This window comes from Pogona vitticeps, chromosome 1, assembly GCF_051106095.1.
Source record: "Pogona vitticeps strain Pit_001003342236 chromosome 1, PviZW2.1, whole genome shotgun sequence".
NCBI lineage: Eukaryota > Metazoa > Chordata > Lepidosauria > Squamata > Agamidae > Pogona > Pogona vitticeps.
The window spans coordinates 63,680,855-63,686,879 of record NC_135783.1 but is presented as its reverse complement, the minus strand read 5'-3'; the positions used below and the strand labels follow the sequence as shown (position 1 = coordinate 63,686,879).

General features: G+C 38.4%; 1 long non-coding RNA gene across 1 annotated transcript; it reads right to left on the bottom strand.

The window, feature by feature from the left end:
- Nucleotides 1-2,844: 2,844 nt before the first annotated feature.
- Nucleotides 2,845-5,694, bottom strand: LOC110087828 (uncharacterized). Its single transcript, XR_012086960.2, has 3 exons — nt 5,413-5,694; nt 3,843-3,947; nt 2,845-3,374 (listed from the first exon to the last, which is right to left on the bottom strand). It is a non-coding gene; the product is annotated as an uncharacterized LOC110087828 (long non-coding RNA).
- Between the last annotated feature and the right edge of the window lie 331 nt (nt 5,695-6,025).

The following is a 6,025-nucleotide window of genomic DNA, read 5'->3' as shown; positions in this document are numbered from 1 at the left end:
CCTCTCTTCCTATGGGGGATAAATAAAAATGGGGAAATATTCATCCCTTCATATTCTTTGAGGTCTCTGGAACCCACAAATATGAAGGGACAAATATTTAATAAATCAGCAATTTCTGATGAATATCATGATACTTTTTTTATTCATCCCCATGGCTAGTAGCAATCTGTGTATTGTTGGAGTTGCAATCTTGTGAATAAAAGCTAAAGAAAGACCAACTTCTTTTCAGGATATTTAACGTGGAAGTAGCCATGTTTACCTCTTGCAAGGGAAAAAAACTTTTCTGTTTTTACTTCGAAGTTAATTTCATTATGTTCAGTAGGCTTGTTCCCATTTAAGTGTGCATAGAATTATTGTCTATTATCGTTCTTTTTAACTCCACTGTTATAAATGCTGAAATGCAACTATGGAATTTGAATGCCAATGTAAAAACTGCATTCCAAATTTCATGCAAAGTAAATAATAATGTTACTGATCTCATATTCCTTCTGGGTCAATAATTTGAAAGCTTGAGGTCAGGATAAGGGCCTGTGAATTGAAGTCTACATAGGTATTTTTTTCAGGGGTGCAGAGGTTAGTTATGCTACTCAGATACAGCTTTTTTGATTAACTTCTAACAATTTGATGACTCAGTGAAACCTCACTGAATTTAGTGGTGTCAAGCTGTTGATCACCAGATGGGGATCTGGATTAAATCATAGCCTGCTAGCTATCTGGACAACTCAATGAGTTGGAGCACTGCAGAATCAGGGTCAGGAGTTTGATTCCCCACAGGGCTTTATAGGAAAATCCTGTGTGGCCTTCGGCAAACTACACCAAACCTGAGTACCCCAGAAGAAGGCAATATTAATCTAGTTCTGAGTATTTTATACCTAGGAAACTTTGGAAAGGATTGTTGTAAGTTGGAATTGACTTGATAGAATGTAATTATCATTTTAATTAAACATCCCAGTGTGCTTTTGCAAGAATAGCAGTTCTTCCAGTTAAAACAACATCTTGGAGAAATTACAGTTTTGGAAATTGTAAACTTTCAATAAACGATAATGCTTCTCTTTGTTGCTTTTAGTTTTTATTTTCCACACATTCATTTGGAATCTGTGTGGATAGTATCATGATATCATTCAGTCACTATGCAGGAATGATTTTCCTTGTATCTTGGTGGAGTGAAGTTGCTCTCAGATCCAGGTTGCTGTTCTATCTTTTTTGCCTGGCTTCAGGAGCATCCTCTACCCCTCACCAAAACAAAACACAAAACAAAAGAGGAGAGAAAATATAAGAATTGCCACTCCTGGATTGGTAATTCTGCTTTAAAACTAGATGTAGTCTGCCTCTGCACCTTGTGTATTTTTTTTTTAGTTAATATCCAGCTATTTCTAATTTTGTTTTCTAGCACTGGTGTGAGAGAAGATCTCAACCTCTTCTTGAATTCAGTATTGTTCCAGGAATATTGCCATCACCCCAGCATCATTGGGTGTGTGTGTGGGACAAGCTTGTTTTGACTAGCTGAGAAAATGGTGTGTGGAAAGTATGCTCAGAGCGAAAAGCAGAGGAGTATATCCATCCCAAGATCCCATTTGTTTTTGTGATAAAAGATAAAAGAGTATTTGTGTCAGATCAAAGCATGGGTATTCTTCAAGAAAGGAATGGGCAGAGGGAATGTAAATCATGGGATAAGGAGACAGAAGTTCATTTCAGATTTTTATTTAATCTCTCTTGTTCATCCTTGTGTTAAGGAAACAAGCTAATGAAACAAATGAGGGATAAAGAGTAAGAATCTAATTGGTCAGCCAGTGCAAACAATGCTAAGCCATGCCAGTCCATAAAAACCAGCCAAATCCTAGATAACCCACAGGTACCTTTGTTTTAGGTCAAGTGGTTGAAGTGATGATTTATGAGGGAGAAAGCAACTGATGATGTATGCATTGCCAAAGGATACTGGAAGTTGGAATTGCCAGCTTAAGCAAATTGTTGTCTAGGAGCTGAATGCCAGAACTGTTGTTTGCCATAGATGGAGACAAGATATCTCTTTGGGAGTCTAAGGCCACTTATCCAAGTAGTCAAGGGATGAGCTGAAAGGAACCCAAGGATCACTAACAAAACCAAGGGGGGGGTCATTTATGCCCCTTTCTAATCCATGGACAAATTACAACAGAGCAAAATGAACGCCTAAAACTAATTGCTACTGAATCAGTTGCTGCATAAGGAGTTCACATGTATGTAAATCACTCTGGTCCAGAAATCATCAGTGAAAGTTTTGTACAAGTTGCATATAAACATTATTGCAGCGATGGAGAAAATTCAGCTCTCCAGCTGTCAACCTCCAGAACAGTACAGCCCAATGGTAAGAGACTGTGGGAGTTTTAAATCCAAAGGGCCAAAGGCTGCAGTATTGCCTGGTAATGTCCTTGATGTTGATAATCCTATCTGAACTCTGTGCATGAATGGCCGTGAGGGAAGTTGTAGATTATGGGAGTGGCAAGTTGAGGAAGGCTGTTGTAAAGGAGGCAAGTAGCTCCCAAAGAAGAGAGTTACCCCTTTGTAGTATAGTATAAGAATCGAAAGGCTGAGATATTGGAGAATTTAGGGGAGATGTTTTCTTAAAAAAAGCAGTGTTCTCAAGTTCTATACAATTCTATCATTTTGTGTCATGGTCTAGTGTTTAACCCACTTAAATGTAATTTGTCTGAGGTGGCTTACTGTGACTTTAGAAATACGTGGTGAAATCCTTGATTAAAGAGTATCAGTTCCTTTCATTTGCACATTTATACAAAGCAGCTCCATTTCCCCCTCTCTTTACTGTTGGCTCTGAATCTTATGCAAGATTGATAGAAGTCTAAACCAACATTTTAGGTAGAAAAATTAAATGTACAGTAATTAGCCGCCTAGAGTGGTCCTGACCCGACCAGATAGGCGGGATATAAATAAAATAAATAAATAAAATAAATAACCTAGCCAGAATTGTTATGATTTCATGCAATTCACATAACTTCTCTGAAGAAGATTTGGAATTCTCAAGGAAACAAATCTCAGGATAATATGGCAAATGAAATATCTTTTAATTTTCTGTTTATGATTTCTGCTTATCTGAGATCACAGGCACTGTATATTTGAACACTGGGGATAAACACATTTCACTTTATTTAAGTATGAAATTGTCAGAGTTTGCAAAGTGTTATTTGAACTGCATCTGCAATAATTACATAAAATAGCAAAATTAGTTCAAGTTACTGTGAATGAACGAGACCTTAAAAATCACATATTTCTCCCGGTTGTATCATTGATGTTCTATGGCTTTTTTTTCCCGAAACAACAGTGCCACCTAGTGATTTTCTAATCTCTGCTCTGCTTACACGTCCTCTTATTTCTTCCTCTACCTAAAACACAAAACAAAACCGGTGAATATAATCAGTTCTGTGTAGGGTTTTTGTGTCGTGTTTACTTAGACCCATGTGCCCCACAGGCAATCAGAATAGGACAGGCCAAGATTACATGTGCCCCTTTTGTTCTATATGCTAGTCAGAGAACCCAGGGTAAGAAATTATATTTGGCCTGTAAGTGCCCAGCAAGCTCACCCTTACATGGTGTGTATACAGTAGAAGCAAAGCTCAAAGAGACCAACCAGTTTTAGGGGAGGGAAGACCTATGACTTCAGTACCCTCACATCTTTGCATTGCCTAATTGTGCTAGCTTTTCCTCTTTCTGAGAGGTGCTCTAGCTACCAATCAGGCAATGTGTTTCCGCAGAACAGTCAATAGAAAGTGGCTATAAAATGCCATAAATCAACTTGTTTGGCCATATTTTCTTTTGCCGTGGGAAATCTTGATGAAGTGTCCATTTATTACCTTTCAAATGTCTAGATCTCATGGGAAAAGAATAAATGGGAGGATCGTAGCTGCAGTTGTTCTTCTGGTAGTAATGGAGCAGCACAGATTGGTCAAATACATGACCTGAAAAAGAATTACAATTGGACAGTAAAATTAGTGGGCAACATACAGTAGGCAGACCTTCATGTGTGCCCTGCTCATCTTTGAGCCTGGAACCTCAGAGATTCCCCGTCCTCCTCGCCATGAGCATTGCCTAATTTAAAACAACATTTGCTGGTCCTAGATGTCTTATCTTAATTTTTAAAAATCCCTTCTTCTTAAACTTTAAGCAAAGTTTTAGTCTATTTTAGCAAGAGGGGGTAGTGTGACCTGCAGCAGACCTTACAGAGACTGGACCCTGCACCCTGCCTTACCAAAATTGCCTAGTCCTGGCGTAAGTGATTCTCACCCATTTTTAACAAACCTCTCCCTCCATTTGTCGAAGTTCAAGGGCAATGTATATGACTTCTGCAGGAGGGAATTCTGCCCCAAATGACTAGCCCCAGCCACCCAATCTCCTAGGATAGAGTCATCACGGTTCAAGTACAGGAGGCCAGCCAGACATCCCCACTGAATTTGTGGCAGCATCAAATTATTTTATAGGCAAGCTTCAGGCAGATTGCTTTAGGAATTTTTTATTGGTTTTATAGAAGCTGTTTTGTACTCTACGTTACAGCATGAGCATATAACATAGAGTGGTCTTTTAGACCAGATGGGTGGGGTATGTATAAATAAATAAATAAATAAATAAATAAATAAATAAATAAATAAATAAATAAATAAATAAATAAATAAATAAATAAATAAATACTCAACAGTGATCTCCTCCAAGGTTTTTCTATTTTTTTAAAAAGAAAGTTGGCTCTGATTTTTTTTTAAGTTTCTTAAAACCAATCGTTCATCTGTTTTTAAAGAATGTCCTTAACATTTTAAATTTGTGCATTGCTCTAGAGGCCCTCATGGGCTGAAAAAGTATAAATGAACTATTTAATAATAAACCTTCATTTCATAGTTTGCAGAATTTCAGATAGATGTGGCAGCTCTGTCTTTGCAAACTAATCCTTTGCGAAAGGAAGATTTTAACTCCAATTTTAAAATGACTAGAGTGGAAGCAAATAATATGTTCAGTTGTAGTTTAAGCGAACAGAGGTGCAAATGCAATAGTATTATTGGCGGCACTGTCTGGGGCCAGCAACCCTTTCATTCAGCTTTCAGAGATGTCACTGTGTCAAGTTGTTTCAGAAACAGGGAAAAATGTATTGTGTCACCTTTAAGACTACAAAAAAACCCCCAACAACCCTCATTTCAATATGCGATTCATAGATGACAATCCAATTCTTCAAACACACCTGAAGAAAACATCTTGTTCTTAGGAAGTGGATTGTAAACCAAGAAAGCTTACATTTAAGTCAATGTATTACTTTTAAAGGTGCTCTGCCTATCTTTAGTTCAGTCCTTCCATCTTCATGGTGAATTCAACTGCGTTCTTTTGATGGGCCCAGTTTCTCTCAAGTGTCACAAAGACAAGGGTCACTGTAAGAAGGCATACCTGTTCATGTTTTCCCACCTGATGGCCAGCTTGAATCAATTTGTTCTGGCTGACAACCTCTAGCAATTCTTTTAGCTTCACTATTCTGATAATTAATGAAAAATTGCATCTACCGTCTCTCCTCCCGACTTGCATCCCCTCCCCTTGGCAAAGGGATTACTTTGGCTTCAAGCTCAAGCAGAAGTGGTAGAAGATCACAGAAAGCGTGGAGGACACTGAGTGAACAAAACTAGGGGCAAAGGTCATGGGGTCACAGCAGGGAGTCAAGAATTCCAAAAGGATTAAATTTCTCCCGTACCTGATATAACCGCCTTCGGACCTTGTAGGCATCACAGGATAGATCCCAGCTGTTGTTTATCACAGAATGAATGGGCACACAACCCTATCTGTTCCATGCAAAGGTTGAAAAATCAGCCCCTTTAGCATTTTTTTTACAGCTGTCACTTTTGTTCCTTATGCTCTGCATCCTGTAATGAGCTGACTAAGGCTCTTGAGTGCCTGACAAGCTGGAATTGTTTTGCCCTTGAGAGAGAAGATGGTGTTTTCCTTTAAGGCTACAAGGTTTCATTAAAATTACATCAAGGTTTGCTACAGCAAAGGTCCCCACTCAAGG